Source organism: Arachis hypogaea, chromosome 15 (assembly GCF_003086295.3).
Source record: "Arachis hypogaea cultivar Tifrunner chromosome 15, arahy.Tifrunner.gnm2.J5K5, whole genome shotgun sequence".
NCBI lineage: Eukaryota > Viridiplantae > Streptophyta > Magnoliopsida > Fabales > Fabaceae > Arachis > Arachis hypogaea.
In genome coordinates this window covers 44,164,674-44,178,247 of record NC_092050.1, presented here as the reverse complement: position 1 = coordinate 44,178,247, position 13,574 = coordinate 44,164,674, and positions in this window count along the sequence as shown.

Sequence of the window (13,574 nt, the reverse complement as noted above, 5' to 3'; positions counted from 1 at the left end):
CAAACACATAGCATGCATGTAGAAGAAGTTCTTGAAAATAAGAATTTGAACATGCAAGTAATCCCTTAAAAAGTAATATATAATTGTCAAACAAATTAATAACAATCCACAAGCATATAAAAATAAATAATGACTCACAGAAATTGATAACACCAAGTAAGAAGGAGAAAGAAAGAAAAAGAAAATATGAACAATAAAGGTAAAAAGAAAGGAAAAGAAAATAACATATAAAAATAAGAAGAATAATAGAAAAGTAAGGAGGGAAGGAGAACTAGAAGAACCTTGTTAATGGGGGTGAAAGAGAGTAAAAAGTGAGAAAGAAGGAAGAAGGGAGGAAGGGAGGGAGAAGAAATAAGGAGGGAAAAGAGAAAATAGGATTTGGGGGGAAAAAGATATGATAATTGGAAAAATTAGGGAGGCTGTGCGGCGCAAGTGACGCGGTCGCGTGGGGCACGCAGTCGCGCGGCTTGCGCTTAAACTCAATGACACGATCGCGTCGGTCACGCGGTCGTGTCACCCGTTTTAGGCTAATGGCGCGAGGGTAGCCTCGCACTCGCACAACTCTCTGTTCAAAATCATATTAGTGCCAAATTCTGGGTGACGCGATCGCATGGGGCATGCGATCGCATGAGTGGTCAAATATTAGGATGTGACGCGGCCGCGTGAGGCACGCGGTCGCGTAAGATGGACTGCGCGTCCAGCGCCAGTCTAGCACCACTCTAGCACAACTTTCGGCTGTGCACCTTTATTACGTCGAAATCCAGGTCCGAGGCCATTGTTCCCATATGACGTGGTCGCGTCGGCGACGCGGTCGCATGGGACGGTTTGTGCCATTGGCACGCCTCCAGCCCTGCTCCTGCATATCTCTCTGTTCATATTATTATTGTCTCCCAGCTCATTGCGACGCGGAGGCATCAATTAGGCAGTCGCGTTGCGTGAATTTTTTTTTTATAAAGGTATGTAAATGCAGATGCACGAAATGTACTAATAAAGAGAAGAGTTATTGAATAAGAAAACTAAAAGTAAAGAGAAGAACGATCATACCATGGTGGGTTGTCTCCCACCTAGTACTTTGTTTTAACGTCCGTAAGTTGGACGCTCCACTAGCTCAGTCTTCAGCTATGTGGGGATCTTCCAAGAGGAAGATCTCAAGCTCCTTGTTTTTCTTCAGCTTCTCGCCATGGTACAGCTTTAAATGATGTCCATTAACTTTGATAGGTTCAGAGCTTGAAGGATGGCTTAGGTGATAAACTCCGTACGGGTCGGCCTTCTCTACTCTGTATGGACCTTCCCATCTTGATCTCAACTTGCCTGGCATGAGCCTCAGTCGAGATTTATAGAGGAGGACTAAGTCCCCAGGTTGGAACTCTTTCCTCTTGATGTGCTGATCATGTATAGCCTTCATCTTCTCCTTGTATAGTCTTGAGTTTTCATAAGCTTCTAGGCGAAGACTTTCCAGTTCCTGCAGTTGCAACTTTCTTTCAGCTCCGGCTTTTCCAATTCCCATGTTGCATTCCTTTACTGCCCAAAAGGCTTTATGCTCTATTTCAACAGGGAGATGACAAGCTTTTCCATAAGCTAAGCGGAAAGGACTCATCCCAATGGGTGTTTTGTATGCTGTTCTGTATGCCTAGAGTGCATCTTGTAGCCTGGTGCTCCAGTCTCTTCTATGAGGTTTGACTATCTTCTGCAAGATACGCTTTATCTCTCTATTTGACACCTTGGCTTGCCCATTAGTCTGAGGATGGTAGGCTGTTTCAACTTTATGAATTATCCCATGTTTCTTCATTAGTCCTGTTAGTCTCCTGTTACAAAAATGGGTGCCTTGATCGCTCACGATTGCTCGTGGTGATCCAAAGCGACAGATAATATGGTTTCTCACAAAGGAAACAACAGTGTTATCATCATCATTGCGGGTAGGAATTGCTTCCACCCATTTGGAAACGTAATCCACAGCTAACAATATATAGAAATAACCATTAGAATTTGGGAATGGACCCATGAAGTCAATGCCCCAAACATAAAAAATTTCACAGAAAAGCATAATCTGTTGAGGCATCTCATTCCTCCTGGATATATTACCAAATTTTTGGCATGGGAAACAAGATTTACAAAATTCAGCAGCGTCCCTAAAAAGAGTAGGCCACCAAAATCCACAGTCTAAGATTTTTCTAGCAGTTCTTTGAGGGCCAAAATGTCTACCACTCTCAGATGAGTGATAGGCCTCTAAGATGGACTGAAATTCTGATTGAGGCACACACCTTCTAATTATCTGGTCAGCGCCACATCTCCATAAATATGGTTCATCCCATATATAATATTTAGACTCGCTTTTCAGTTGTCTCTTTGATGCTTAGAAAAGTTTGGAGGAAAAGTGCGGCTAACTAGATAATTAGCTACAGGTGCATACCAAGGGACTATTGATAAACCACTATTTCATGGTTTATATTGTGTTTAATTGTGTCGTTTTATCATGATCTTTTCCCACTTATTCATTAAATAAGCATGCATTTATATTTCCTTCCTAAAGATGTTTTATGGTTGAAAACTTGCTTCCTAGAGACTTTTAATTATGTATTTTATTTCTCCTTTATTCCATTCGATGCTGTGATCTGTGTGTTAAGTGTTTCAGGCTTTATAGGGCATGAATGAGTTGGAGATTGGAAGGGAAGCCTACAAAAATGGAAGGAACACAAGAAATTGAGGAGATGACCAGCGAGAGGTGACGCAGTCGCATGGATGATGCGACTGCGCGAAAAAGAGCAATTTGCATCGACGCGGCCGCATGGACGACGCGTCCGCGTGGCAAAGCAGAAATGCGAATGACGCGTCCACATGAGCGACGCGATCGCCTGACGTGCGCGACCTGCATAATTTGCAGATTTGCTGGGGGCGATTTCGGGCCCTATTTTGACCCAGTTTTTGGCCCGAAACAGCAGACTAGAGCCAGAGAACATGCAGAAACCAAAAGAAAACATTCATTCTACACAGTTTTAGTTTGAGATCTAGTTTTGCTCCTCCCCTAGGTTTTCTCTCTACACATTCATAGTTTTTAGGATTATTATTTTACATTAATAGTTTGGGGATATTGAGAAGAGTTATTACCTCATCAAGACTTCGTCATTCTAGTTCGTTTTCTTTACTTGGTCTTACTCTCCCATGTTCTTTGCTTTGTTTAATTTTACCATTGGAATATTTTTAGGCTTATTTAATACAAGGATTGATTTTATCTTTAAGTTATTATTTTAATTTTTATTTACAATGTCTTTCTCTAATTCCCTTTCATATGTTATGAGTTTTACATTCACAATGAGCGAGTAGTTCCATAACTTGATGGGGAGTTGATTGAAAGGAACTCTTGAGTTGGAAAGCTTAAAAGAAAGATTATAATTGGGTTTTATGGTTGGATTGCCTTCTAGCCACTAACACCAATCCCTTTTAATTAAGTGGATTGCAACTTGTGAATAGACGTAGCATTCCAACTTGTTTGACTTTCCCTTACCTAGTAAAGGATAACTAAACAGGACAACCATTAATTATAAATTAATCTTGAGAATATTCCAACAATAATAGGGATTCTAACTAATTAACTCGCAGTCAAGGCTTTTACTTGCATTATTCAAATTCATCAATTTAATTTCCTGCTTACTCAACTCAAACCTTTTTGAAAACCTCTGATTAATAAAATAGCACACTTTTCTACAACTCGTTGGGAGACAACCTGGGATTCATAATCCCAGTATTTTAAATTTCAATTTTTTGTGACACCTTTTTAAATTGACAGGCAGATTTCTGGTGAGTTAAGAACTATACTTGCAACGTATATATTTTAACAATTTTTAATTCGCCAATTTCTGCCCGCATCAATTTTTGGCGCCGTTGCCGGGGAGTTGCAATAGAGTGCTAAAGTTATTAATTAGAATTTATTTATTTGCATTTTATTTTATTTTGCTACTATGAGCTGCATGTTTCTTTCGTCAAATGACGCGTTCACTTCCTGATCCGCGCTTGCTAATATTCGATCCTGAAATTGAAAGGACTATTTCACGAATAAGGCGAGCTCGGCGTCGGTTAGTCCACTCTGAGGGCGGATCTGAAAGTGAACTTGAGGAAGAAACCAGCTCCTGTTCTACTGATTTGGTTGATTCACGTGCAGACGACATGGCAGCTAGGAGAGTTACCATCCAGAAGGAAGGAGCCCCTGATTTTACAATGCAACTGTTTCAAGCGCATTACCCAGCAGTGGCTACAGATTTTGAAATAAAGACCGCACTGCTCAATTTGATGCCCAAGTTTCATGGCTTACCTGCTTAAGAGCCCATCAAGCACCTGAGAGATTTTCAGGCAGCCTGTTCTACTGTCAGGCGTGATGGTACAGATGAAACTTCAATTCTGCTGAAATCTTTCCCATTTTCTCTTGAGGGAAAAGCAAGAGAGTGGTACTACACTCAACCCCTAGCAAATGTATCCAACTGGGATACGCTCAGAAAAGAGTTTTTGGAGAAATTCTTTCCATCTGAAGTTACTGATAAACTAAGAAAAGACATTTCCACGATTGTTCAAGATGACAACGAGACTCTCTTTGAATACTGGGAGCACTTCAATAATCTTCTGGAAGCATGCCCCACCACATGATCGACAAGATAGTGTTGCTCAGCTACATCACACAGGGTATGAGGCCCTAAGATAAGACCACATTGGAAAGTGCTAGCAATGGGTCTATGAAGAAGAACAAGACCACTGATGAGGCATGGCAATTGATCAACGACTTAGCTGAATCTACTAGGAACCACAGACAGAAGCAAAGCCGTTCAAAAGCCGTTGCAGAGGTATCCTCTAGCAGAGAGACTGCTGCTCTAACTCAGAGTATCTGTGAAATGACCAACTTGCTGAAGCAAATGCAATTGAATCAACAACAAGTTCAGCAAGCTCAACCTCCTTCACCACAGCAAAACCAACAGTTAGTCCCACAGAGAGTTTGCGGAATATGTGCTGATTATAGCCATTATACTGATGAATGTCCGCAACTCCAACAGGAAGACAACATGGTGACATCCACTCATAACTTCTATGACCGCCCCAACCAAGGGTACAATCAAGGTGGAAATCATAACCATGGATGGCAGGACAATTCTAACCAGAATTGGAGGGACAACAATAACAGAGGAGGTAGAGATAATCAGGGAAATCAGAGGTGGAATAATAATAACAACAGGCAGCAGAACCAACCTTACAGAGCACCTCACCTGAGGCAATCCCAAGGACCACAGAATACCCAACAGCAGACCTCTCAATTTACTCATTCTTCTTTATCTCCTAATGAAGAGTTACTACAATCTTTTGAGTGGAGACAACAGACCATGGAAAATAACATTATGAATAACATTAATGACAGTCTGAATGGTCTGACCTCTACTTTGCAAGCTCTTGTTTCACAGATTGGATCAATACAAAATTCCAGTAACCAACCTTCAAGCTCCACTAGAATCCCCTCTCAACCATTACCCAATCCAAAGGGAGGCATTAATGCCATCACCCCTGAGGTCCGAAACTACACTGCAGGAGAGGAATTAGGAGGAGCCGAGCTCACCAGAACACGCCTCAGCTGAAGAGGTAGTAGAAATAGAAGATGTTGAAGAGGAAGAGGACATACAGGACATAACTGAAAAAGAAGAAGTCCAACCACAGGAGGAAGCACCAAGAGGTGCAGACACTGCAGAAAACAATACTCCTATTCCATTTCCATAACTTGCAAGGAAGCCCAGGAAGCAGCTGGAACCCGATCCCAAAATGGTAGAAATATTCAAAAAGGTTGAGGTAACTGTTCCTCTTTTTGATGTTATTCAACAAGTACCTAAATATGCAAGGTTTCTAAAAGATTTATGTATACATAAAGACAAAATTAATGAATTAGAAACTATTCCTTTAGGTAGTTCCATATCTGCTTTAATGGGAGGATTACCTGAAAAGTGTAGTGACCCAGGTCCTTGTATAGTTAGTTGTACTATCGGTGGAGTAGTAATTTATGATTGCATGTGTGATTTAGGAGCATGTGTCAGTATAATGCCTTTGTCTATATATGATATTTTGAGGCTCCCTCCCTTAAAAAGGTCGGCAGCTCGTTTTGTGTTAGCAGATAAAAGCATTATTACAGTGGCTGGAGTTGCTGAAGATGTTTTAGTGAACATTAAAGGGCTTACATTTTCCACTGATTTTTATATCTTGGAGATGCCCCATAATGACTCGGATAAGCCATCATCAATCCTACTTGGAAGACCATTCCTGAAGACATCAAAATTCAAATTGGATGCTTTTTCAGGAACATACTCGTTTGAAATAGATGGCCGAATAGTAATCTTCAATCTGAATGGAGTCATAAACAACCCTTCAGAAGATCATTCTATCTTCCAGTGTGATGTCATAGATGAAACTGTAGCTGAAGTTCACAAGGAAGAGTTAGGAGAGAGGCACATTGGACAAGGTCCAAGTGTGGGGACCCTCTTGACTGACAATGAGGGTACCTCAGCATTTTCACAAGCTCCAGACAATCCAGAGCGACCCATGATCAGAAGTTGGAACTGAAACCTCTTCCTCAACATCTCAAATATTCTTATCTTGAAGATAAACAGAAGTTCCCCGCTATCATTGCAAGGGAACTCACTTCCCAACAAGAAGAGCAGTTACTTGATGTACTGAGGAGGCATAAGAAAGCAATTGGGTGGAGTTTGGCAGACATAGTAGGCATCAACCCTCAAGTATGTGAACACAGAATATTTTTAGAAGAGGGAGCAAGACCTGTCCGTCAACCCCAAAGAAGATTGAATCCCACTATCTTGGAAGTTGTCAAAAAGGAAGTGACCAGACTATTGGAAGCAGGTATCATCTATCCCATTTCAGACAGCGAATGGGTTAGCCCAGTACAAGTGGTGCCCAAGAAGTCTGGGGTCACTACAGTGAAGAATGAGCATGGAGAGCTCATAGCAATTAGAGTTCAGAATGCTTGGAGAGTCTGCATTGATTACAGGCGTCTCAACCAAGCAACCCGTAAGGATCACTACCCATTTCCATTCATTGATCAAATGCTGGATCGCCTGTCAGGTAAATCACATTATTGCTTTTTAGATGGTTACACAGGTTATTTTCAGATTCATATAGCTCCTGAGGATCAGGAAAAGACCACTTTTACATGTCCTTTTGGGACTTATGCTTACAAACGAATGCCGTTTGGCTTGTGCAATGCACCAGCTACTTTCCAAAGGTGCATGATGAGTCTTTTCTCTGATCTTATTGAGGACTGTGTGGAGGTTTTTATGGATGATTTTAGCGTTTATGGTGATTCTTTTAGCCTTTGCTTAGATGGATTATCTAGAGTATTAGATAGATGTGTTAATACAAACCTTGTATTGAATTTTGAAAAATGTCATTTTATGGTAAAACAAGGGATTGTATTAGGACATGTGGTATCTAATAATGGTATTTCTGTAGACCCGGCAAAGGTGAATGTTATTTCTAGTTTACCTTACCCCTCTTCTGTAAGGGAAGTCCGTTTGTTCCTTGGCCATGCAGGTTTTTACAAGAGATTTATTAAGGACTTTAGTAAGGTAGCACTTCCCTTATCCAGATTACTACAGAAGGATATTGAGTTCGAGTTCAGTGAAGATTGCAAACAAGCGTTTGATAAGCTGAAAGCCGCCCTGACTCGAGCCCCAATTGTGAGAGGACCAGACTGGAGCCAGCCGTTTGAAATCATGTGCGATACTTCCAACCATGCAGTAGGAGCAGCGCTGGCTCAGCGTGAAGGTAAGGACCCTTTTGTTATTGCTTATGCGTCTAAGACTTTAGACACTGCCCAATCCAATTTTACTACTACTGAGAAAGAGCTTCTTGCTATTGTTTTTGCTCTGGACAAATTCCGAGCTTATTTACTTGGTACTAGAGTAGTAGTGTATTCGGATCATGCAGCTTTAAAGTATCTATTAGCTAAAAAGGAGTCCAAACCAAGGCTTATACATTGGATACTACTATTACAAGAATTTGATTTAGAAATAAAGGATAGGAGTGGTAACCAGAATTTAGTGGCAAACCACTTGAGTCGCCTTGAGCACATTAAGGATGACCCTACTTCTATAGCTGATAATTTTCCATTTGATAACCTGCAAGCAGTATCTGAGATAGTCCCTTGGTATGCACCTGTAGCTAATTATCTAGTTAGTCGTACATTCCCTCCAGACTTTTCTAAGCATCAAAGAGACAAGCTGAAAAGCGAGTCTAAATATTATATATGGGATGACCCATATTTATGGAGATGTGGCACTGATCAGGTAATTAGACGTTGTGTGTCTCAAATAGAATTCCAGTCCATTTTAGAGGCCTGTCACTCATCTGAGAGTGGAGGATATTTTTGGCCCTCAAAGAACAGCTAGAAAGGTCTTAGACTGTGGATTCTGGTGGCCTACTCTTTTTAGAGACGCTGCTGAGTTTTGTAAATCTTGTCTCCCATGCCAAAAATTTGGTAATATATCCAGGAGGGATGAAATGCCTCAACAAATTATGCTTTTCTGTGAAATTTTTTATGTTTCGGGCATTGACTTCATGGGTCCATTTCCAAATTCTAATGGACATTTTTATATATTGTTAGCTGTAGATTACGTTTTAAAATGGGTGGAAGCAATTCCTACCCGCAATGATGATGCTAACACTATTGTTTCCTTTGTGAGAAACCATATTATCTGTCGCTTTGGAACCCCACGAGCAATCGTGAGTGATCAAGGCACCCATTTTTGTAACAGGAGACTAACAGGACTAAGGAAGAAGCATGGGATAATTCATAAGGTTGCAACAGCATACCATCCTCAGACCAATGGGCAAGCCGAGGTGTCAAACAGAGAAATAAAGCGTATCTTGCAGAAGATAGTCAAACCTCATAGAAAAGACTGGAGCACCAGGCTACAAGATGCACTCTGGGCATATAGAACAGCATATAAAACACCCATTGGGATGAGTCCTTTCCGCTTAGTTTATGAAAAAGCATGTCATCTCCCAGTTGAAGTGGAGCATTTTGGGCAGTTGGTATGCGAAATTGTTACTCAGGTTGTGAATTGTTGTTCGAAATTGATTCCCTGGCAAAGGCACCAAAAACGGATGCACAGAACCATGGTCTAAACATATCTTCACAACTTCGCATAACTAACCAGCAAGTGCACTGGGTCGTCCAAGTAATACCTTACGTGAGTAAGGGTCGAATCCCACGGAGATTGTTGATATGAAGCAAGCTATGGTCACCTTGTAAATCTCAGTCAGGCGGATATAAAATAGTTATGTATTTTTCGAAATTTAGTAATAAAAGAAGGATAGAAATACTTATGTAAATCATTGGTGAGAATTTCAGATAAGCGTATGGAGATGCTTTCGTCCCTCTGAACCTCTGCTTTCCTGCTGTCTTCATCCAATCCGTCTTACTCCTTTCTATGGCTGGCTTTATGCAAGGGCATCACCGTTGTCAGTGGCTACATCCCCTCCTCTTGTGAAAATGGTCCAAGATGCCTTGTCATGGCACGGCTAATCATCTGAGGTTCTCGATCATGCTGGAATAGGATTCACCCTCCTTTTGCGTCTATCACTACGCCCAGCACTCGCGAGTTTGAAGCTCGTCACAGTCATTCAATCATTGAATCCTACTCGGAATACCACAGACAAGGTTTAGACTTTCCGGATTCTCTTGAATGCCGCCATCATTCTAGCTTACACCACGAAGATTCCGATTAAGAGATCTAAAAGATACTCATTCAATCTAAGGTAGAACGGAAGTGATTTTCAGGCACGCATTCATAAGGAATGATGATGATTGTCACGTTCATCACATTCAGGTTGAAGTGCGAATGAATATCTTAGAAGTGAAATAAGATGAATTGAATAGAAAACAGTAGTACTTTGCATTAATCTTTGAGGATCAGCAGAGCTCCACACCTTAATCTATGGAGTGTAGAAACTCTACCGTTAAAAATACATAAGTGAAAGGTCCAGGCATGGCCGAATGGCCAGCCCCTCTGATCTAAGAACCAGGCGTCCAAAGATGATTCCAAAGATGTCTAATACAATAGTAAAAGGTCCTATTTATAATAAACTAGCTACTAGGGTTTACAGAAGTAAGTAATTGATGCATAAATCCACTTCCGGGGCCCACTTGGTGTGTGATTGGGCTGAGCTTGAAGTCTACACGTGGAGATGTCATTCTTGGAGTTGAACGCCAGCTTTTGTGCCATTTTGGGCATTGAACTCCACTTTGCAACTTGTTTCTAGCGCTGGACGCCAGAATTGGGCAGAGAGCTGGCGTTGAACGCCAGTTTGCGTCGTCTAAACTTAGGAAAAGTATGGACTATTATAAATTGCTGGAAAGCCCTGGATGTCTACTTTCCAACGCAATTGGAAGAGAGCCATTTTGAGTTCTGTAGCTCCAGAAAATCCATTTTGAGTGCATAGAGGTCAGAATCCAACAGCATCAGCAGTCCTTCTTCAACCTATGAATCTAATTTTTGCTCAAGTCCCTCAATTTCAGCCAGAAAATACCTGAAATCACAGAAAAACACACAAACTCATAGTAAAGTCCAGAAATGTGAATTTAACATAAAAACTAATGAAAACATCCCTAAAAGTAACTAGATCCTACTAAAAACATACTAAAAACAATGCCAAAAAGCGTATAAATTATCCGCTCATCACAACACCAAACTTAAATTGTTGCTTGTCCCCAAGCAACTGAAAATCAAATAGGATAAAAAGAAGAGAATATACTATAAATTCCAAACTATCAATGAAACATAGCTTCAATCAGATGAGCGGGACTTGTAGCTTTTTGCCTCTTGAATAGTTTTGGCATCTCACTTTATCCATTGAGGTTCAGAATGATTGGCATCTATAGGAACTCAGAGTTCAGATAGTGTTATTGATTCTCCTAGTTCAGTATGATGATTCTTGAACACAGCTTCTTTATGAGTCTTGGCCGTGGCCCTAAGCACTTTGTTTTCCAGTATTACCACCGGATACATAAATGCCACAGACACATAATTGGGTGAACATTTTTAGATTGTGACTCAGCTTTGGTAAAGTCCCCAATTAGAGGTGTCCAGGGTTCTTAAGCACACTCTTTTTTTTTTGCTTTGGACCTTGACTTTAACCGCTCAGTCTCAAGTTTTCACTTGACACCTACACGCCACAAGCACATGGTTAGGGACAGCTTGGTTTAGCCGCTTAGGCCAGGATTTTATTCCTTTAGGCCCTCCTATCCCCTGATGCTCAAAGCCTTGGGATCCTTTTTATTTACCCTTGCCTTTTGGTTTTAAGGGTTATTGGCTTTTTGCTCTTGCCTCTTGGTTTTAAGAGCTTTTGGCTTTTTCTGCTTGCTTTTTCTTTTTCTTTCTATTTTTTTTTCGCCTATTTTTTTTTCTGCAAGCTTTGTTCTTTGCTGCTTTTTCTTACTTCAAGAATCATTTTTATGATTTTTCAGATTATCAAATAACATGTCTCCTTGTCATCATTCTTTCAAGAGCCAACATATTTAACATTCTTAAACAACAACTTCAAAAGACATATGCACTGTTTAAGCATACATTCAGAAAACAAGAAGCATTGTCACCACATCAATATAATTAAACTAAGTTCAAGGATAAATTCAAAACTCATGTACGTCTTGTTCTTTTGAATTAAAACATTTTTCATTTAAGAGAGGTGATGGATTCATAGGACATTCATAACTTTTAAGACATGGTTACTAACTACTAATGATCATGTAATGAAGACACAAACATGGATAAGCACTTAACATAGAAAATGAAAAACAGAGAAAGTAAGAACAAGGAATGAGTCCACCTTAGTGATGGATGCGTTTCTTTCTTGAGGAACCAATGATGTCCTTGAGCTCTTCTATGCCTCTTCCTTGTCTTTGTTGCTCCTCCCTCATTGCTTTTTGATCTTCTCTTATTTCATGAAGGATGATGGAGTGCTCTTGATGTTCTACCCTTAGTTGTCCCATGTTGGAACTTAATTCTCCTAGGGAGGTGTTGATTTGCTCCCAAAAATTCTGTGGAGGCAAGTGCATCCCTTGATGTATCTCAGGGATTTCTTGATGATGAGCTTCTTCATGTGCCTGTTGAGATTCATGAATGTGCTCTCTTGTTTGCTCCATCCTTTTCTTAGTGATGGGCTTGTGAGATGAATCTTTTCATCTCCCATGGCTCAGAGGTGGAAGCATTTGTCTTCCCTTTCCTCTTTCTTGAGGTTTCTCTGGCCTTAGGTGCTATTAATGGTAATGGAAAAACAAAAAGCTTATGCTTTTACCGCAAAAACTTGGTATGCGAAATTGTTACTTAGGTTGTGAATTGTTGTTCGAAATTGATTCCCTGGCAATGGCACCAAAAACGGATGCATAAAACCATGGTCTAAACATATCTTCACAACTTCGCATAACTAACCAGCAAGTGCACTGGGTCGTCCAAGTAATACCTTACGTGAGTAAGGGTCGAATCCCACGGAGATTGTTGGTATGAAGTAAGCTATGGTCACCTTGTAAATCTCAGTCAGGCAAATGTAGAATAGTAATGGGGTTTTCGAAAATAAGTAATAAAAGAAGGATAGAAATACTTATGTAAATCATTGGTGAGAATTTCAGATAAGCGTATGGAGATGCAATCGTTCCTCTGAACCTCTGCTTTCCTGCTGTCTTCATCCAATCAGTCTTACTCCTTTCTATGGCTGACTTTATGCAAGGGCATCACCGTTGTCTATGGCTACATCCCCTCCTCTTGTGAAAATGGTCCAAGATGCCCTGTCACGGCACGGCTAATCATCTGAGGTTCCCGATCATGCTGGAATAGGATTCACCCTCCTTTTGTGTCTGTCACTACGCCCAGCACTCACGAGTTTGAAGCTCGTCATAGTCATTCAATCATTGAATCCTACTCGAAATACCACAGACAAGGTTTAGACTTTCCGGATTCTCTTGAATGCCGCCATCATTCTAGCTTACACCACGAAGATTCCGATTAAGAGATCTAAGAGATACTCATTCAATCTAAGGTAGAACGGAAGTGGTTGTCAGGCACACATTCATAAGGAATGATGATGATTGTCACGTTCATCACATTCAGGTTGAAGTGCGAATGAATACCTTAGAAGTGAAATAAGATGAATTGAATAGAAAACAGTAGTACTATGCATTAATCTTTGAGGAACAGCAGAGCTCCACACCTTAATCTATGGAGTGTAGAAACTCTACCATTAAAAATACATAAGTGATAATGGAGTTCATTGGTCTCGGCCCCAGAGTGGAACCGGAGTAACCAAGACTACGAATACAATGATAAAAAGTTCTATTTATAATAAACTAGTCACTAGGGTTTACAGAAGTAAGTAATTGATGCATAAATCCACTTCCGGGGCCCATTTGGTGTGTGCTTGGGCTGAGCTTGAAGTCTACACGTAGAGAGGTCATTCTTGGAGTTGAACGCTAGCTTTTGTGCCAGTTTGGGCGTTGAACTCCACTTTGCAACTTGTTTCTGGCGCTGGACGCCAGAATTGGG